The sequence below is a fragment of the Bufo gargarizans genome, chromosome 5 (genome assembly GCF_014858855.1).
Source record: "Bufo gargarizans isolate SCDJY-AF-19 chromosome 5, ASM1485885v1, whole genome shotgun sequence".
NCBI classification, from domain to species: Eukaryota; Metazoa; Chordata; class Amphibia; order Anura; family Bufonidae; genus Bufo; species Bufo gargarizans.
The window spans coordinates 475918650-475941165 of NC_058084.1; positions in this window are offsets into that span (position 1 = coordinate 475918650).

Genomic DNA, 22516 nt, shown 5'->3' on the forward strand with positions numbered 1-22516 from the left:
AGATTTAGAATCAAAAGACGAATAGATAGATGGATAGATAGGAGATAGATACATATAAGATAGATAGATTTAGAATCAAAAGACGAATAGATACATAATAGATAGATCGATATGAGATAGATCGATAGATAGATAGATAGATAGATAGATATGAGATAGATAGATAGATAGATATGAGATAGATAGATGATAGATAGATAGATAGATAAATAGATAGATAATAGATACAGTTGCAAGAACAAGTATGTGAACCCTTTGGAATGATATGGATTTCTGCACAAATTGGCCATAAAATGTGATCTGATCTTCATCTAAGTCACAACAATAGACAATCACAGTCTGCTTAACCTAATAACACACAAAGAATTACATGTTACCATGTTTTTATTGAACACACCATGTAAACATTCACAGTGCAGGTGGAAAAAGTATGTGACCCCCTAGACTAATGACATCTCCAAGAGCTAATTGGAGTGAGGTGTCAGCCAACTGGAGTCTAATCAATGAGATGAGATTGGAGGTGTTGGTTACAGCTGCCCTGCCCTATAGAAAACACACACCAGTTCTGGGTTTGCTTTTCACAAGAAGCATTGCCTGATGTGAATGATGCGTCGCACAAAAGAGCTCGCAGAAGACCTACGATTAATAATTGTTGACTTGCATAAAGCTGGAAAGGGTTATAAAAGTATCTTCAAAAGCCTCGCTGTTCATCAGTCCACGGTAAGACAAATTGTCTATAAATGGAGAAAGTTCAGCACTGCTGCTACTCTCCCTAGGAGTGGCCGTCCTGTAGAGATGAAAAAAGAGGCACAGCACACCAACATCAAAACCTCATCTCAACTGTGAGGTATGGTGGTGGGGGCGTCATGGTTTGGGGCTGGTTTGGGGCTGCTTTGCTGCGTCAGGGCCTGGACGGATTTCTATCATCGAAGAAAAATGAATTCCCAAGTTTATCAAGACATTTTGCAGGAGAACTTAAGGCCATCTGTCCACCAGCTGAAGCTCAACAGAAGATGGGTGTTGCAACAAGACAACGACCCAAAGCATAGAAGTAAATAAACAACAGAATGGCTTAAACAGAAGAAAATACGCCTTCTGGAGTGGCCCAGTCAGAGTCCTGACCTCAACCCGATTGAGATGCTGTGGCAGGACCTCAAGAAAGCGATTCACACCAGACATCCCAAGAATATTGCTGAACTAAAACAGTTCTGTAAAGAGGAATGGTCAAGAATTACTCCTGAGCGTTGTGCACGTCTGATCTGCAACTACAGGAAACGTTTGGTTGAAGTTTTTGCTGCCAAAGAAGGTTCCACCAGGTATTAAATCCAAGGGTTCACATACTTTTTCCACCTGCACTGTGAATGTTTACATGGTGCGTTCAATAAAAACATGGTAACAGTTAATTATTTGTGTGTTATTAGGTTAACCACCTCCCGACCGAAGTACGCAGCTATGCGTCCGGGAGGTGGTTGCTTTACTCTTCCTGGACGCATATACGCGTCATCTCGCGAGACGCGAGATTTCCTGTGAACGCGCGCACACAGGCGCGCGCGCTCACAGGAACGGAAGGTAAGCAAGTGGATCTCCAGCCTGCCAGCGGCGATCGCTCGCTGGCAGGCTGGAGATCCGAATTTTTTAACCCCTAACAGGTATATTAGACGCTGTTTTCATAACAGCGTCTAATATACCTGCTACCTGGTCCTCTGGTGGTCCCTTTTGTTAGGATCGACCACCAGAGGACACAGGTAGGTCAGTAAAGTCGCACCAAACACTACACTACACCCCCCCCCGTCACTTATTAACCCTTTATGAACCCCCTGATCACCCATAATCACCCCATATAAACTCCCTGATCACCCCCCTGTCATTGATCACCCCCCTGTCATTGATCACCCCCCTGTCATTGATCACCCCCCTGTCAGGCTCCGTTCAGATGTCCGTATGATTTTTACGGATCCACGGATACATGGATCGGATCCGCAAAACGCATACGGACGTCTGAATGGAGCCTTACAGGGGGGTGATCAATGACAGGCGGGTGATCACCCATATACACTCCCTGATCACCCCCTGTCATTGATCACCCCCCTGTCATTGATCACCCCCCTGTAAGGCTCCATTCAGACGTCCGCATGATTTTTACGGATCCATGGATACATGGATCGGATCCGCAAAACACATGCGGACGTCTGAATGGAGCCTTACAGGGGGGTGATCAATGACAGGCGGGTGATCACCCATATACACTCCCTGATCACCCCCCTGTCATTGATCACCCCCCTGTAAGGCTCCATTCAGACGTCCGCATGTGTTTTGTGGATCCGATCCATGTATCCATGGATCCGTAAAAATCATGCGGACATCTGAATGGAGCCTTACAGGGGGGGTGATCAGTGACAGGGGGGTGATCACCCTGATCACCCCCTGTCATTGATAACCCCCCTGTAAGGCTCCATTCAGACGTCCGCATGTGTTTTGTGGATCCGATCCATGTATCCATGGATCCGTAAAAATCATGCGGACATCTGAATGGAGCCATACAGGGGGGGTGATCAGTGATAGGGGGGTGATCACCCTGATCACCCCCTGTCATTGATCACCCCCCTGTAAGGGTCCATTCAGACGTCCGCATGTGTTTTGTGGATCCGATCCATGTATTCATAGATCCGTAAAAATCATGCGGACGTCTGAATGGAGCCTTACAGGGGGGGTGATCAGTGACAGGGGGGTGATCACCCTGATCACCCCCTGTCATTGATAACCCCCCTGTAAGGCTCCATTCAGACGTCCGCATGTGTTTTGTGGATCCGATCCATGGATCCATGGATCCGTAAAAATCATGCGGACATCTGAATGGAGCCTTACAGGGGGGGTGATCAGTGACAGGGGGGTGATCACCCTGATCACCCCCTGTCATTGATCACCCCCCTGTAAGGCTCCATTCAGACGTCCGCATGTGTTTTGTGGATCCGATCCATGTATCCATGGATCCGTAAAAATCATGCGGACATCTGAATGGAGCCATACAGGGGGGGTGATCAGTGATAGGGGGGTGATCACCCTGATCACCCCCTGTCATTGATCACCCCCCTGTAAGGCTTCATTCAGACGTCCGCATGTGTTTTGTGGATCCGATCCATGTATTCATAGATCCGTAAAAATCATGCGGACGTCTGAATGGAGCCTTACAGGGGGGGGTGATCAGTGACAGGGGGGTGATCACCCTGATCACCCCCTGTCATTGATAACCCCCCTGTAAGGCTCCATTCAGACGTCCTCATGTGTTTTGTGGATCCGATCCATGTATCCATGGATCCGTAAAAATCATGCGGACGTCTGAATGGAGCCTTACAGGGGGGGGTGATCAGTGACAGGGGGGTGATCAGGGAGTCTATATGGGTGATCACCCCCCTGTCATTGATCACCCCCCTGTAAGGCTCCATTCAGACGTCCGAATGTATTTTGCGGATCCGATCCATGGATCCGTAAAAATTATACGGACGTCTGAATGGAGCCTTACCAGGGGGGTGATCAATGACAGGGGGGTGATCAGGAAGTCTATATGGGTGATCACCCCCCTGTCATTGATCACCCCCCCTGTAAGGCTCCATTCAGACATTTTTTTGGCACAAGTTAGTGGAAATTTTTTGTTTATTTTTGTTTTTGTTTTTTCTTACTAAGTCTCATATTCCACTAACTTGTGTCAAAAAATAAAATCTCACATGAACTCGCCATACCCCTCACGGAATCCAAATGCGTAAACATTTTTAGACATTTATATTCCAGACTTCTTCTCACGCTTTAGGGCCCCTAAAAAGCCAGGGCAGTATAAATACCCCACATGTGACCCCATTTCGGAAAGAAGACACCCCAAGGTATTCCGTGAGGGGCATATTGAGTCCATGAAAGATTGAAATTTTTGTCCTAAGTTAGCGTAAAGTGAGACTTTGTGAGAAAAAAACAAAAAAAATCAATATCCGCTAACTTATGCAAAAAAAAAAAAATGTCTAGGAACTCGCCAGGCCCCTCATTGAATACCTTGGGGTGTCTTCTTTCCAAAGTGGGGTCACATGTGGGGTATTTATACTGCCCTGGCTTTTTAGGGGCCCGAAAGCGTGAGAAGAAATCTGGGATCCAAATGTCTAAAAATGCCCTCCTAAAAGGAATTTGGGCCCCTTTGCGCATCTAGGCTGCAAAAAAGTGTCACACATCTGGTATCGCCGTACTCAGGAGAAGTTGGGCAATGTGTTTTGGGGTGTCATTTTACATATACCCATGCTGGGTGAGAAAAATATCTTGGTCAAATGCCAACTTTGTATAAAAAAAAATGGGAAAAGTTATCTTTTGCCAAGATATTTCTCTCACCCAGCATGGGTATATGTAAAATGACACCCCAAAACACATTCCCCAACTTCTCCTGAGTACGGCGATACCAGATGTGTGACACTTTTTTGCAGCCAAGGTGGGCAAAGGGGCACATATTCCAAAGTGCACCTTTCGGATTTCACCGGTCATTTTTTACACATTTCGATTGCAAAGTTCTTCTCACACATTTGGGCCCCTAAATTGCCAGGGCAGTATAACTACCCCACAAGTGACCCCATTTTGGAAAGAAGACACCCCAAGGTATTCTGTGAGGGGCATGGCGAGTTCCTAGAATTTTTTATTTTTTGTCGCAAGTTAGTGGAATATGAGACTTTGTAAGAAAAAAATAAAAATAAAAAATCATCATCATTTTCCGCTAACTTGTGACAAAAAATAAAAAGTTCTATGAACTCACTATGCTCATCAGCGAATACCTTAGGGTGTCTACTTTCCGAAATGGGGTCATTTGTGGGGTGTTTGTACTGTTTGGGCATTGTAGAACCTCAGGAAACATGACAGGTGCTCAGAAAGTCAGAGCTGCTTCAAAAAGCGGAAATTCACATTTTTGTACCATAGTTTGTAAACGCTATAACTTTTACCCAACCCCTTTTTTTTTTTGCCCAAACATTTTTTTTTTATCAAAGACATGTAGAACTATAAAGTTAGCGAAAAATTTATATATGGATGTCGTTTTTTTTGCAAAATTTTACAGCTGAAAGTGAAAAATGTCATTTTTTTGCAAAAAAATCATTACATTTCGATTAATAACAAAAAAAGTAAAAATGTCAGCAGCAATAAAATACCACCAAATGAAAGCTCTATTAGTGAGAAGAAAAGGAGGTAAAATTCATTTGGGTGGTAAGTTGCATGACCGAGTGATAAACGGTGAAAGTAGTGTAGTGCCGAAGTGTAAAAAGTGCTCTGGTCATGAAGGGGGTTTCAGCTAGCGGGGTTGAAGTGGTTAAGCCGACTGTGATTGTCTATTGTTGTGACTTAGATTAAGATCAGATCACATTTTATGACCAATTTGTGCAGAAATCCAGATTATTCCAAAGGGTTCACATACTTATTCTTGCAACTGTATATAATAGATAGATAGATAGATAGATAGATAGGGATAGATAGATAATAGATAGCCCCGGTCGCTGTCCCCCCCCCCCTATAACCCTCTTGACCCCCTCCCTATAACCCTCTTGACCCCCCCTATAACTCTCTTGACCCCCCATAACCCTCTTGACCCCCCTATAACCCTCTTGACCCCCCCTATAACTCTCTTGACCCCCCTATAACCCTCTTGACCCCCCTATAACCCTCTTGACCCCCCCCCCCCCTATAACCCTCTTGACCGCCCCAGTTCTTATTACTTAGCGATTCACCTTCACATAAGTGCATGTTATTTGCATATTAATGAGATGTTGGGTGATTGCCATAGAAATGTATCCCGGCTCTGGGCCCAGAGGAGAAATCTGAAAACCACTTAATTAGAAGGGATTTTTTTCGTCTTGTTCTGTAGGAGCGAGCCTTGTACTCCTCACATCCTGCCGCAGGAGCCTCTAATAGAACATATGTCTGTGGAAAGATTTTATCCAGATTTTCCGCCGTTCTCTCCCATGTGCATGATATGGCTTAAAGGGGGAAGTGCACCATATGTACATAATGCTGTAATGAACGGGTAACCATATGGACATATAGCGAGGCGTGTGGTCAGGATGCCTCCTTCCTGCATTTGCATGCATCCATATTTAATAGGGGGCTCGTTGTGGGCTCCCACATCAGGTTAATGCAATGTAACATTTCTTGCAATGTTAATTACCAAATAGCAGCCAAGCGTTACAAGGAAACCTGTCATATTTGGGTGTAATTAGTTCATTACTTAGGGCGCTGCGCAAATGAAGATTTCCGCCAGGTTTTACCTCCTCAAAGCAAAGCAAATAAATTCCTACACTCTGGTGTCCAGTAATCCAAAAATTCGGATAATCCAGCACAAAGATTGACATCATGGTCAGGACTTTCACCATTGTCTGGTTTTATTTTTGCAGTGATGCTAGTTTTTAGGATGTGATCTAGGACGGGAGCAAATATAGAATTGTGTCTTGATGGTGACTGAATATCTGTGGTGGTCTAGGGTGGTGAAATAGTTAATGGAAATATCCATGGTGGTCTACAATGGCAAATAGTTAAAAGTAATGTCTATGGTGATTAAGGGTGTTGAAGCATTTAATGGTAATATCCCTGGAGATCTAGAGTTATAAAGCATTTATTGGTGATACCTCTGGTGGTCTAGGGTGATGACGTGTCTTATAGTATCCATTGTGGTTTAATGTGGTGAAATATTTAATAGTAATATTGCTGGTGGTCTGGGTTTTGAAGTAGCTAATGGTAATATTCATGGTGGTCTAGGTTTATGAATAATTTAAAGGTAATATTCCTGGCTGTCTAGGGCACTGAAGTATTTAATGGTATTATCCCTGGTGATCTAGGTCAGTGAAGTATTTAATGGCAATATCCCTGGAGTCTAGGGTGCTGAAGTATATAATGGTAATATTTATAATGGTCTAGGATGGTGAAGCAGTTAATGGCAATATCCCTGGTGGTCTGGGGCAGTGAAGTACTTAATGCAAACACCCCTGGTGGTCTAAAGTGGTGAATTATTTAATGGTAATATAGTGTAGGTTGGTAAAGTATTTAATGGTAATATCCCTTATGGTCTCGGGCAGTGAAGTATTTAATGGAAATACCCCTGGTGGTCTAGGGTGGTGAATTATTTAATGGTTATATAGTGTAGGTTGGTGAAGTATTTAATGGTAATTTCCCAGATTGTCTAGGTCAGTGAAGTATTTAATGTTAATATTCCTGATGGTCTAGGTCAGTGAAGTATTTAATGGTAATACCCCTGGTGGTCTAGGGCGGTGAAGTATTTAATGGTAATATAGTCTAGGTTGGTGAAGTAGTTAATTGTAATATCCCTGATGGTCTAGGTCAGTAAAGTATTCAATGGTATTATCCCTGGAGTCTAGGGTGCTGAAGTATATAATGGTAATATTTATAATGGTCTAGGATGGTGAAGCAGTTAATGGCAATATCCCTGGTGGTCTGGGGCAGTGAAGTATTTAATGCAAACACCCCTGGTGGTCTAAAGTGGTGAATTATTTAATGGTTATATAGTGTAGGTTGGTGAAGTATTTAATGGTAATTTCCCAGATTGTCTAGGTCAGTGAAGTAGTTAATGTTAATATTCCTGATGGTCTGGGTCAGTGAAGTATTTAATGGAAATACCCCTGGTGGTCTAGGGCGGTGAAGTATTTAATGGAAATACCCCTGGTGGTCTAGGTCAGTGAAGTATTTAATGGTATTATCCCTGGTGATCTAGGGCAGTGAAGTATTTAATGGCAATATCCCTGGAGTCTAGGGTGCTGAAGTATATAATGGTAATATTTATAATGGTCTAGGATGGTGAAGCAGTTAATTGCAATATCCCTGGTGGTCTGGGGCAGTGAAGTATCTAATGGAAACACCCCTGGTGGTCTAAGGTGGTGAATTATTTAATGGTAATATAGTGTAGGTTGGTGAAGTATTTAGTGGTAATATCCCTTATGGTCTGGGGCAGTGAAGTATTTAATGGAAATACCCCTGGTGGTCTAGGGTGGTGAATTATTTAATGGTTATATAGTGTAGGTTGGTGAAGTATTTAATGGTAATTTCCCAGATTGCCTAGGTCAGTAAAGTATTTAATGGAAATACCCCTGGTGGTCTAGGGCGGTGAAGTATTTAAGGGTATTTAATGGTAATATAGTCTAGGTCGGTGAAGTAGTTAATTGTAATATCCCTGATGGTCTAGGTCAGTAAAGTATTCAATGGTAATATCCCTGGTGGGCTAGGGTGCTGAAGAATTTAATAGTAATATCAATGGTAATCTAGGGTGTTGAGATGGTTAACTGCAATAACCCTGGTGATCTAGAGTGGTGAAGTATGTAAGAGTAATATTCCTGGTGGTCTAGGGTAGCTATTAGGTAACATATAATATTATCAACAATATTTGATCAATGGGTATCCAACTCTAACCACCCCAGCCAATCAGCTGAATGAAGAGTCCCCTTCATTAGTAAGGCAGGCACAGTACCGTACATATGGTTGCAGCTGTTACTGCAGCTTGTTCCCATTCACACGCTATACTCTTAAAGGGCACCTGTCAGCAGATTTGTCCCAATGACACTGGCTGACCTGTTACATGTGCACTGGGCAGCTGAAGACATCTGTGTTGGTCCCATGTTCATATGTGCCCGCATTGCTGAGTAGAATAATGTTTTAATATATGCAAATTAGCCTCTAGGAGATGCCCTTTAAAAGATAATATTACTTCTGCTTGAGACTGCCACTAGGGGGAGCTCACAGCATATTTATTGTGTAAGTAAGGAGCTCCCCCTAGTGACAAGAACTTAAACATTTAACTCTATGGCGAGTTTTAGAGTGTTTGAGGGTTTATCTAGTGTTCATGGAAGTAGTCACATCACTTAGCGGAAGAGAGATGTACCGTGAGACCAGCGTCCCGGCTATATTACACTGTCTATGTCCTCACTGTAATGGTGGAATGAGGTTGGAGGCTTTCCTGCAGAAAACCTTTGTTTATTCTTAACACCTTCATTGAACTTGTCCCTTCCCCCCTAAGACTCTCTCCGCGCACACACGGCGGTTCCTTTATTGCTTCTCCCAAGAAGAATTGGATTGCTCTTATCTCCCTTCTCCCGCTCACAGATAACAGCCTCTCCTCCGTTCTATAAATATCTTCACTCCTTCCCAACAAAAGCCGCCGCGCCCCTCGCCAATCGCGCATTAAAACCGGTCATTGACAATCAGGTCCGGCATTCATCTAGGAAGATAAAAAGTCTCACTGTGCCAAGTGCCTGCTTGGCCGCGTTATTTAGATAAGCTCATTTGGTGGGCGTCACAACAAACATGGAAAATAGGAGACACGAGCAGAGAGCACAGTATCAGGAGGAAACACAAAAGCCTTCATTTCAAATAGAGTTCATGAACGCACGAAGGCTGGTAGCTTCCAGTAGACTGCATCAAGCGAGGTGCCGGATCCTGGACTGGAGTTGGGGTTGGAATGGCTTATAAAATCTTATCATGAAAGATACAAGGAGCACAGATCTCTCAAAATTTAGTCTTCCATATGTGCTCCATGTGGCACCCATATTAAGTACAGAGTCTCCACCCTTAAAGGGGTTATCCCATGGGTAATGTAAATATTACATTACATTATAATACATGACAAACCCATTCACTAGTCCAATTGCTCTGCTAAATTTATTTCAAGCTGGCAGCTCAGAGGGTGTGCCTTTTCTCAGGGTGGCAATCGAGGGATGGAACTGAGGACGTATGTCCACCTCAGCGAGCTGGACAGAGAATTAAGAAAAAGGACAAGCAGCAGATGGCGCTGTACGGATAGATTTCAGTGAATAACTTAGTCACTATACAAAATTTTGAATTGCATAAGTATTAGGATCCTGGTGCTGGCTTAAAAAATGTAGAATATTTTTGAGGGGCAATCCCAGTTTTTCTGAAACTTAAATGTTGATGGCCTTGGGTCAGCAATATCAGATCAGCGGTGATCCAAAACCCGGAACCGCCAACAACAATCAGCTGTTTTGGGATGGAAACTATTTAGTGGATGGAACCAGAAGGCGCCATCCACTGCGTTGTGGTCGTTCATGGGATTCTGCAGCTCATTTTGGAGTGTGTATGACTTTTTGATCACTTTTTTGGGGAGGTGAAGTGACAATTTAGATTCCCCCCCCCCCTCCCCCATTATGTTGTTCACTGTTTAGGATAAACATGTTTATATTCAAATAGTTCAGGTGCTTTGGGACATGGCAATGCCTATTAGGTTTGTTTTTATTGTTTGTATGTTTTTATTATGGGGTAATGGGATGATTAGAATTTTGTATATTTTTTTTATTTTGTTATATTTTTAAAAAACTTTTTCTAACTTAAAAAAAACTAAACTTTAAGCCCCCCTAAGAGGCTTGAATATGCGATCTTCAGATCACTTCTGCCTTACATTGCAATGAATTATCATTGCAATGTATTGCAAATTCGCAATTGTTCTATGGAGCACTGCCACCTGCAGGCCTTCATAAGAACTACAGTTGCAAGGCTGAGTTTCTTCAAAAAGACCCAGGCTATTAAAGACAATGAACAGCTTCCCTGATCACAGCGCGGGGAAGACGTTCAGCCACAAGAGCTCAGATGCACAGGAGCTACTCCTACAAAGTAGATCTAACTTCTGTATCAAAAACATGGACAACCCCTCTTTCTATATAATCTTTATAGAAGCTTTGTAAATCCGTCTGTGTCCAAATACAGAAATACAGTAAGTAGCTCTGCCTGCCTCTAGCTCAGCAGGAAGTCACAGCATTATTTCCAGCAGCTGAACTTCATCTAGTCACCAAGCTATATGCAAAAATATGAACACGCATTTTCCTGTGAATGGTTACATCTCTGTTATGATCTGTTTGCTGATAAAGCAATAAAGTGAAGTAAACACATTCACAATGCAAATTAAGCAAATTTTGAGTCTTGGGGCCCGGCTGAGAGCCCACACTATCCTAACAATAGGCTTTCACTTCACTAACCAGACTCTTTAGAAGATATATTATTCTACCAACCCTGTGTGAATTGTAACTGGGCAATAACATAAAATGTGGTCGTCCCACTGAATGCAACATTTTGTGACATTACAAGCTCGATGCAATCAGCTTGACATTTACTCATTCCAGAGCAAGAACATAATCACACCCCAGACGGCACTCTGACACTCCTTTCATGCGTTTGGCCTGAACTGCCTGCTCCATCAAATCTACACATTGAAATTTAACCGTCCATTTACTTGATGACAATTGGAATAGTTACTGTCAGGAACATATGTCTGAAAGAACAGCCACTTTATAGCATTCATCCGTAATACCAAGTCTAACCCATACTAACCACAACATTCAGAATTAATCTTAAGATTTATAAGGCAAAAACATTAACAGTCTTCACCAGGTTCAATATTTTTATAGTATTATAAAAGTTTACTAACCTCTAGTCTCAGATTTTATACTGTTTAACCGCCTCCCGACCGCCTAACGCAGGATTGCGGTCCGGAGGTGGTCGATTCATTCCTCCTTGACGCACCGGCGCGTCATCTCGCGAGACGCGAGATTTCCTGTGAACGCGCACACACAGGCGCGCGCGTTCACAGGAAACGGCAGGTAAACTAGTGCATCTACAGCCTGCCAGCGGCGACCGTTCGCTGGCAGGCTGTAGATGCGATTTTTTACCCTTGAAAAGTATATCAGACGCTGTTTTGTTAACAGCGTCTGATATACCTGCTACCTGGTCAAATGGTGGTCCCTATTGCTTGGATCGACCACCAGAGGACACAGGTAGCTCTGTAAGTAGCACCAAACACCACTACACTACACCCCCCAACCCTCTGCCACTTATTAACCCCTTATTAACCCCTGATCACCACATATAGACTCCCTGAGCACCCCCCTGTCATTGATCACCCCCCTGTAAGGCTCCATTCAGACGTCCGTATATGTTTTGCGGATCCATGGATCCACAAAACACATACGGGCGTCTGAATGGAGCCTTACAGGGGGGTGATCACCACATATAGACTCCCTGATAACCTCCCTGTCATTGATCACCCCCCTGTAAGGCTCCATTCAGACGTCCGTATGTGTTTTGCGGATCCACGGATCCGCAAAACACATACGGATGTCTGAGTGGAGCCTTACAAAAAATGGAGCCTTACAAAAAATAAAATCTCACATGAACTCACCATACCCCTCACGGAATCCAAATGCGTAAAATTTTTTAGACATTTATATTCCAGACTTCTTCTCACGCTTTAGGGCCCCTAAAATGCCAGGGCAGTATAAATACCCCACAAGTGACCCCATTTTGGAAAGAAGACACCCCAAGGTATTCCGTGAGGGGCATGGCGAGTTCCTAGAATATATTTTTTTTTGGCACAAGTTAGGGGAAAATAATTTATTTATTTATTTTTTTCTCTTACAAAATCATTTTCCGCTAACTTGTGCCAAAAAAAAAAACATATTCTAGGAACTCACCATGCCCCTCACGGAATACCTTGGGGTGTCTTCTTTTCAAAATGGGGTCACTTTATACTGCCCTGGCATTTTAGGGGCCCTAAAGCGTGATAAGAAGTCTGGAATCCAAATGCCTAAAAATGCCCTAAAAGGTACTCATTGGAATTTGGGCCCCTTTGCGCATCTTGGCTGCAAAAAAGTGTCACACATGTGGTATCGCCGTACTCAGGAGAAGTAGGGCAATGTGTTTTGGGGTGTCTTTTTACATATACCCAAACTTTGTGTGAGAAATATCTCTGTCAAATGACAACTTTGTATAAAAAATGGGAAAAGTTGTCTTTTAGAGAGATATTTCTCTCACCCAGCATGGGTATATGTAAAAAGACACCCAAAAACACATTGACCTACTTCTTCTGAGTACGGCGATACTACATGTGTGACACTTTTTTGCAGCCAAGATGCGCGAAGGGGCCCAAATTCCAATGAGTACTTTCAGGATTTCACCGGGCATTTTTACGAATTTGGATTCCAAACTGATTCTCACGCTTTAGGGCCCCTAAAATGCCAGGGCAGTATAAATACCCCACATGTGACCCCATTTTAAAAAGAAGACACCCCAAGGTATTCCGTGAGGGGTATGGTTAGTTCATGTAAAATTTAATTTTTTGTCACAAGTTAGTGGAATATGAGACTTTGTAAAAAAAAAAAAATCATTTTCCGCTAACTTGTGACAAAAAATAAAAACTTCCATGAACTCACTATGCCCATCAGCGAATACCTTAGGGTGTCTACTTTCCGAAATGGGGTCATTTGTGGGGTGTTTCTACTGTCTGGGCATTGTAGAACCTCAGGAAACATGACAGGTGCTCAGAAAGTCAGAGCTGCTTCAAAATGCGGAAATTCACATTTTTGCACCATAGTTTGTAAACGCTATAACTTTTACCCAAACCAATAAATATACACTTATTGCATTTTTTTTATCAAAGACATGTAGAACAATAAATTTAGAGAAAATTTTATATAGAAATGTAATTTTAATTGAAAAATTTTACAACCGAAAAATGACTTTTTTAGCAAAAATTTTGGTCATTTTCGATTAATATCAAGCAACAATGAAATACCACCAAATGAAAGCTCTATTATTGAGAAGAAAAGGAGGTAAAATTCATTTGGGTGGTAAGTTGTATGACCGAGCAATAAACGGTGAAAGTAGTGTAGTGCAGAAGTGTAAAAAGTGGTCTGGTCATTAAGGGGGTTTAAGCTAGGGGAGCTGAGGTGGTTAAACTCTAATAGGTAATTTTCCTCGGCTTACTGTTCTCACACACACAACACAACTACTGCCCCCTATGTGCAAGAAAATAAGTACTATAATACTGCTCATATTTACCCAAATAATACTCTAATACTGTTCCCTATGTGCAAGAAAATAGCTACTACTGAATAATACTGCTCCAATGTACAAGAATATAACTACTATAATACTGCTCCAATGTACAAGAATATAACTACTATAATACTGCCTCCTATGTACAAGAATATAACTACTATAATACTGCCTCCTATGTACAGGAATATAACTACTACAATACTGCCCCCTATGTACAAGAATATAACTACTACAATACTGCCCCCTATGTACAAGAATATAACTACTATAATACTGCTCTTATGTACGAGAATATAACTACTATAATACTGCTCCTATGTACAAGAATATAACTACTATAATACTGCTCCTATATACAAGAATATAACTACTATAATACTGCTCCTATGTACAAGAATATAACTACTATAATACTGCTCCTATGTACAAGAATATAACTACTATAATACTTCTTCAATGTACAAGAATATAACTACTATAATACTGCTCCAATGTACAAGAATATAACTACTATAATACTGCTCCTATGTACAAGAATATAACTACTATAATACTGCTCCAATGTACAAGAATATAACTACTATAATACTGCTCCTATGTAGAAGAATATATAGTCAGGTCCATAAATATTGGTCATGATCCTAAGCATACCACCTCATTAGTGAAGCATGGTGGTGGTAGTGTCATGGCGTGGGCATGTATGGCTGCCAATGGAACTGGTTCTCTTGTATTTATTGATGATGTGACTGCTGACAAAAGCAGCAGGATGAATTCTGAAGTGTTTCGGGCAATATTATCTGCTCATATTCAGCCAAATGCTTCAGAACTGATTGGACGGCGCTTCACAGGGCAGATGGATAATGACCCAAAGCATACTGCAAAAGCAACCAAAGAGTTTTTTAAGGGAAAGAAGTGGAATGTTATGCAATGGCCGAGTCAATCACCGGACCTGAATCCGATTGAGCTGCATTTCACTTGCTGAAGACAAAACTGAAGGGAAAATGCCCAAGAACAAGCAGGAACTGAAGACAGTTGCAGTAGAGGCCTGGCAGAGCATCACCAGGGATGAAACCCAGCATCTGGTGATGTCTATGCGTTCCAGACTTCAGGCTGTAATTGACTGCAAAGGATTTGCAACCAAGTATTAAAAAGTAAAAGTTTGATTTATGATTATTATTCTGTCCCATTACTTTTGGTCCCTTAACAAGTGGGAGGCACATATGCAAACTGCTGTAATTCCTGCACCGTTCTCCTGATTTGGATGTAAATACCCTCAAATTAAAGCTGACAGTCTACAGGTAAAACACATCTTGTTTGTTTCATTTCAAATCCATTGTGGTGGTGTATAGAGGCAACAATTTTAGAATTGTGTCGATGTCCCAATATTTATGGACCTGACTGTAACTACTATAATACTTCTCCTATGTGCAAGAATATAACTACTATAGGGGGGTGCAGCCTGGCTGTGTAGCTGAATGGCTGCTAGTTTCTGAGCTCCTCTACCTTGCCGGTGATTTAGCCCCTATAATCAGCTTATAAAGTTGCACAGATGGGCAAAGTGGGAAAGGACAGACCCAAAGATCAAGCTGACCACACTCCTGTTCGGTCCAGACAGCCTGAGATGGACCAGTACCTGAGGAAACAGACGAAGCATAGAGCGGCTGAAACCTCTAAGATGGCGGCGGCCCCAGCTCAGCTATCTGACGCGGAGGAAGATTCGGATGCTGGCAGCGCTTCTGACACCTCGACATGCAAGTCCCGCAAACAAGGGAACACCTTTACTAAAGCTGCGCTCCTTGAAGTGCTCAACTCAGCACTGGCTCCTATAAAAAAGGACCTCTCCGATATAAAGGAGGATCTCCGCAGTATCGGGCACCGGGTCTCGGACCTGGAAAATTCGCATGAGGTGGCCATTAAGAGAGAAGAAAAATCGTACAATGCGATTCGCTCCCATTCCGATTTATTGAATGATGCGCATCTCCGCATAGAAGACCAGGAAAACCGAAGCCGCAGGAAGAACTTAAGAATTCGAGGTCTGCCAGAATCGATCGCGAATGAAGCACTTAATAAGGTGGCGCTTGAAATAATAGCGGGTCTTCTCGGTCCTGAAAGATCGGAGCGGATCGTAATTGAGCGCATACATCGCGCATTACGGGCTAAGCCTAAAGCCACAGACCCACCTCGTGACGTGGTTTGCGGCCTTCTCAGCTTTGTTGATACGGCTGCGATTATGAGAGCCAGCAGAGAAGCGGAACACCTCCAGCATGAAGGTACGCCTGTTCTGTTCTTTCAGGACCTAGCACCGTCCACCTTGGCTAAAAGGCGCATCCTGCGGCCGCTCCTGGATGCTCTTAAAGAGACAGCCACTCCATTCCGGTGGCTCTACCCATCTGGCAAAGCGATCCTAAAGAATGGTCGCCAGATCACTATTCGCTCGCCAGCGGATCTGCACGCAAGGGCCCAGAACCAGGGCTGAAAAATCTACTTATGCTCCAACCTGAGTACAACTTATCTACATTTTGTTCCTGCTTCATCCTGATTATCCAGGACTATGTGCCTTATTTACCCAACGGGTACTATGTCTGACTCTAGGCTGCTCCCATCCGTCAGTTATGAAGTATCTGTTTAATATTTAGTCTGGTCCCCCTATTGTTTCCAGGCTTCTATGAGTCTCTCTAAGGTGTTAACCTTTCCCACTCCCTGCCCTCACCCTAGTTTGCGGGGGTTAACCCGGCTTTACCTGAAGGTCACCTTTTTCCCCTCTTGATGGTTAGTCAATGGCCATCTCTAGCTCTGCGGGACCCCCCACCTGACAGACTCCGGCTGATAGCCGTGATGAGAAAGGGTCACCCTATAGTCAGGTGCTCAGTAGAGCTTCTATTGCAAGCTTTGTTTGCACTGTTGTTATGTTCCCTACCTGTTTGTCTCCCCTCCTTCCCTCTTGTGTCTCACCCACTCCTCTCCCAACAGATGTCGTATAGTGTGTATTTAATCGCTGACCATCTTCTCTCATTTACAGTATGTCGTCTATTGTGATATCCTCCTTGAATGCCCGGGGAATGAACGAGCCATGCAAGCGGTCCCAAGTCCTTGCTCTTCTACAAAGAGATAAGGTGTCTATAGCATTTTTTCAGGAGACCCACTTCCGGGAGAGTAAGATCCCCAAATTGCCCCCTAAAAGGTTTTCCCAATGGTTTCACAGCACTTATGGTTCGGCTAGCAGGGGTGTCAGCATGGCGATTCACAAACAGCTGCCTTTTCAACACTCGGCTGTCTCCTCGGACCCTGAGGGTCGATATCTGTTTGTTAAGGGCACTATCGCTGACACTCCTGTTACCTTAGCAACTATATATGCTCCTAACAGAGGGCAGGTTGCTTGCCTCATTCAGACCCTTGGCTTATTGTCCTCCTTTAAGGAGGGAATGGTGATTTTAGGAGGCGACTTTAATGTTACTCTTGAGCCTGCATTAGATTCCTCAAATGGGAAGTCCGCCATTACACATGTACGTTTACGACGACTTAAGCTTGCCTTACAGAGGCTAGGAGTTATAGATATTTGGCGCACCACAAATCCCTCTAGTAAGGACTTCTCCTTTTACTCAGCTGCTAAATCGTCCTACCATAGACTCGACTATCTATTTCTGTCTAAATCTCATGCTAATAGGGCTATCCAATCCCACATAGGGAACATCACCCTGTCTGACCATGCCCCAGTATTTCTGAGTGTTTCTCTGCAGGACCTCCCAAAGAGGGAATGGAATTGGCGTATTAATGAGACCATTATTTCGGACCCCTCCCATGCTGCTAAATTGTCTTCTACCATAACTGAATTCTTTGCACTTAACGCCCTTGGCCCTGACGCTCCCTCCCCTTCCATTACCTGGGAGACCCACAAAGCGGTCCTGAGAGGCGAACTAATAGCCTTAGGTGCCCATGTTAAAAAAACAACGGAATCAGGCTGTGGCGACACTCCTCTCCTAGATTCAGGCTCTAGAATTGTCACACAAACAATCCCAGGCCCTTAGCTGTGCCTCAGAACTCTCAGAAGCCCGCACAAAGCTCAAGAACCTGCTGAATGTCACGTCAGCTACCTACTATTACCCCATCTCAGTCGGCCCAGCTTTTGTCCACTATCACAGACGCTGAAATCGGTAAGGTCCTCTCCTCCATACCCTCTGGGAAAAGCCCTGGCCCCGATGGCTTTACTATCTCCTACTACAAAACCTTTAAGCGTATTCTCATCCCCCAGTTTAACACCCTCTGTAACTATTTACTCCAAGGGGGTTCCCTCCCCCACAATCGCTTTCGGCCCATATTACGGTTATTCACAAGGAAAATAAGGACCCCCTAAACTGCGGGAGCTACCGTCCTATTTCGCTTCTGAACACAGATGTGAAATGGTGGGCCAAAATTCTGGATCAACGGATCCAGTCGGTTCTCCCTGACATCATCAACAAGGAGCAGGTGGGATTCGTCACTGGCAGACAGGGGAGTGAAAATACGGTCCGTGTCATATACTTGATTACGCATGCTCGGCAACATTCAATTCCTTTAGCCCTTCTCAGTACAGATGCAGAGAAGGCCTTTGACAGGATCAGCTGGCAATTTATGTCTCGGGCACTGTCGAAGTTTGGCCTTCCGGATCAGTTCATCCAATCCATCTTCTCACTCTATTCGCTCCCCTCTGCCAGGGTCCGGGTCAACGGTTCACTCTCTCCAGCCTTTCCCATTACTAATGGGACAAGGCAAGGCTGCCCATTGTCGCCTGCCCTTTTTGTTGTTGTCATGGAGACCCTGCTGGCTAAAATTAGGCAAGGGATCACTATGGGGGATCAAGGGATCACTATGGGGCCTCCATTCCTGGCGCCCTCTCAACCTTGTCTCCCAACTGGAGTGTGATATGCTCACCTATAGGGATAAGCTGGCTCTATGGGGCTTACGCAAATGCACTGCTAATAACAAGTATGCCTCGCCTTTATGGAAGGGTTTGTTATTGGAATAGTCCAAATTATACCGGGCCTCGGTCCTTCAGTTCCCCAGTCCGAGTCTTCCCTTACACCTACTTCAGTCCCATATCCATCCTAACACCTCTGCAGCATCAGGGATCTGGGCCATGTTATCTAGCTTCAAGCTAAGGGACATTATATCTGAGTCAGGTGCTTTAGACTGGAGCAAAATTCAGGCGGCCTCTTTCCTGGCGGTTATGGTCTTTAAAAAAGACCTAGCGCTTCTTGGAAACATTCCCAGACCCACAACGGATCCCTCATGGATTGAATGAAAACTTTCTAATGCCCAACGTCCACGGAAGCCTCTCTCCACATTCCGTCCACGGAAGCTACTCTCCTCCGCCCCTCCAGATCTGTGGTTCCTCGCAGCCTGGGAAAAGGAGCTGTCCATAACTTTGTCCGAACCCGAGAAAGCGTTTATCCTCACACACTCGCACAGATTCAACCGTTGCATTAAGATACAAGCTAACTCCTACAAATTGCTTACAAGATGGTACAAAACACCAGAATTCCTCCATAAGCTCAACCCTGATATCCCAGATAGTTGTTGGAGGTGCGGAGGAGGGCCCGGCTCCCTCTCCCATATTTGGTGGAGTTGTGAGAAAATTCAGCCTTTTTGGGTAGATGTGGAAGCAGCTATGAACCAGGTCTGTAACACCCGGATTAGATTAGACGCAAAACTCCTGTTACTATGGTGCCCCAACGGTACACTTGCCCCCTCAAAGTCGAATCTCCCGACCATGCTTATTACGGCAGCCCGCTTGTTGCTCCCACTGTTGTGGAGGAATGAATCACCCCCATCCCTTTTAATGTGGATCGAGAAAACCGATCAACTCTACCGGTTCGAAGAGCTTGCTTATTGGGAAACCCACTCCAGAGCAGTGTTTGTCAAAACATGGTCCCCTTGGAAGCAATATCGCAAATTCTAGGCTTCTGTATGTTATGCGATTGACATCTGACCCCACCTCCGATGCAGCCCCATAACCATCAGACGGCATCTGAGACTGAAGGGCTTCAAAAACAAAAAACGGCTTCAAAGACCTCGTCTCCTTGAACGCTACAGAACTGCTCGTTTGGACTTTGCTAGAGAGCACCAAACATGGGACATTCAAAGGTGGAAGAAAGTTTTATTCTCTGATGAGAATTTTTTTTACCTTGATGGTCCTGATGGTTTCCAACGTTACTGGCATGACAAGCAGATCCCACCTGAGATGTTTTCTACGCGCCACAGTGGAGGGGGCGCCATAATGGTCTGGGGTGCTTTTTCCTTCAGTGGAGCAATGGAGCTTCAGGAAGTGCAGGGGCATCAAACGGCCGCTGGCTATGTCCAGATGTTGCAGAGAGCATTCCTCATGACTGAGGGCCCTCGTCTGTGTGGTAATGACTGGGTTTTTTAACAGGACAACGCTACTGTACACAATGCCCGCAGGACAAGGGACTTCTTCCAGGAGAATAACATCACTCTTTTGGCCCATCCTGCGTGTTCCCCTGATCTAAATCCAATTGAGAACCTTTGGGGATGGATGGCAAGGGAAGTTTACAAAAATGGACAACAGTTTCAGACATTAGATGTCCTTCGTGCGGCCGTCTTCACCACTTGGAGAAATGTTCCCACTCACCTCATGGAAATGCTTGCATCAAGCATGCCGAAACGAATTTTTGAAGTGATAAACAATAACGGCGGAGCTACTCATTACTGAGTTCATGTTTGGAAGTTGGATTTCTGTTTTGAAGGGGTTCTGTTTTTTTTGGGAGGTGTGGTCCTAAACTTTTGATCAGCTGAAAAACAGCCTTTTTCAGTTTATTTGTTGTTTTCATTAAATTGAATGCTCAAAAAATGTTTTGTCTCACTCCCATTTCTTCTTGTTGCATGTTGAAGCTCTACTTGGAACCTTGTTAAGATCCAGCCATGCTAAATATGATTTGTTTGCCATTATTCAAGTGGTCTTAAACTTTTGATCAGGACTGTATAATACTGCTCCTATATACAAGAATATAACTACTATAATACTGCTCCTATGTACAAGAATATAACTACTATAATACTGTCTCCTATGTATAAGAATATAACTATTATAATACTGCCTCCTATGTACAAGAATATAACTATTATAATACTGCCTCCTATGTACAAGAATATAACTACTATAATACTGTCTCCTATGTACAAGAATATAACTATTATAATACTGCCTCCTATGTACAAGAATATAACTACTATAATACTGCCTCCTTGTCATGGAAGGTGTACAGGAAACTAGAAGACACAAAATGAATATCCGACTCACTGGATCCAAAACTAAGGAACAAAAGGGAGAGCCCTGCATCAGACCTGGCTCTCTCCCTGACTGCTCAGCCTATGCGAAAATCCCAATGGTAGATGAACGTATATCCTCGTACCTCGACTGTATAACACCTGAACACCCTATAATAGTGAGGGGACACGGCCACCGGCTCCCTACACTTGATACGGAGGGAGTCAGGGTCACCTGGGATCCAGCAAACAGAAAAACACAAATGAATGAACAAAACTTATCTGTAGAAGACTCAGAAGTAGGATCAGCATGCACACACTCCAGGAAGGAATATAAACCGCAAAGTGAAGCAGTCTGGGAAGGGATTTAAAGGGATGCAATCAGTGCAACTACATGACAGCTGAGAGAGGCTAACAAGATGAGAAAATGAAAGCAAAACAAAAGGAATCTCAAGGAGGAGGTTCTGAAAGGCATCTGTCAGAGCTTCTCAGATGTCTTGTGGTGACAGTACCCCTCCTTCTACGAGTGGACTCCGGACACTCAGAGCCCACCTTCTCAGGATGGGACCTATGGAAAGCCCTGATGAGACGAGTGGCCTTAATGTCCGTCACTGGGACCCACATCCTCTCCTCAGGACCATAACCCTCCCAATGAACGAGGTACTGGAGAGAACCGCGGACAACACGAGAATCCACAATCCTAGAGACCTGAAATTCAAGATTACCATCAACCACAATCGGAGGAGGAGGCAAAGACGAGGGTACAATGGGTTGGACATAAGGTTTTAATAAGGACTTATGAAAAACATTATGGATCTTCCAAGTCTAAAGAAGATCAAGATGGTAGGCAACAGGATTGATGATGGACAAGATTTTGTAAGGCCCAATAATCTTAGGACCCAACTTCCAGGAGGGAACCTTCAATTTGATATTCTTAGTAGACAACCACACCAGATCACCAACATTCAGGTCCGGACCAGGCACACGTCTCTTATCCGCCACACGCTTATATCTCTCACTCATGCTCTTTAGATTATCCTGAATCTTTTGCCAAATAGATGACAACGACGAGGAGAATCTGTCCTCATCAGGTAAACCAGAAGCCCCCTCTCCAGAGAATGTCCCAAACTGCGGATGAAACCCATATGCACCAAAAAATGGTGACTTATCAGAGGACTCCTGACGACGGTTATTTAAAGCAAACTCAGCAAGGGACAAAAAAGAACACCAATCCTCCTGATTCTCCGCCACAAAACAGCGCAGATATGTCTCCAGATTCTGATTGACGCGCTCTGTCTGGCCATTCGACTGCGGGTGGAAAGCAGAAGAGAATGACAACCGAACCCCCAAACGAGAACAGAAAGCCTTCCAGAATCTGGAAACAAACTGCGTGCCCCTA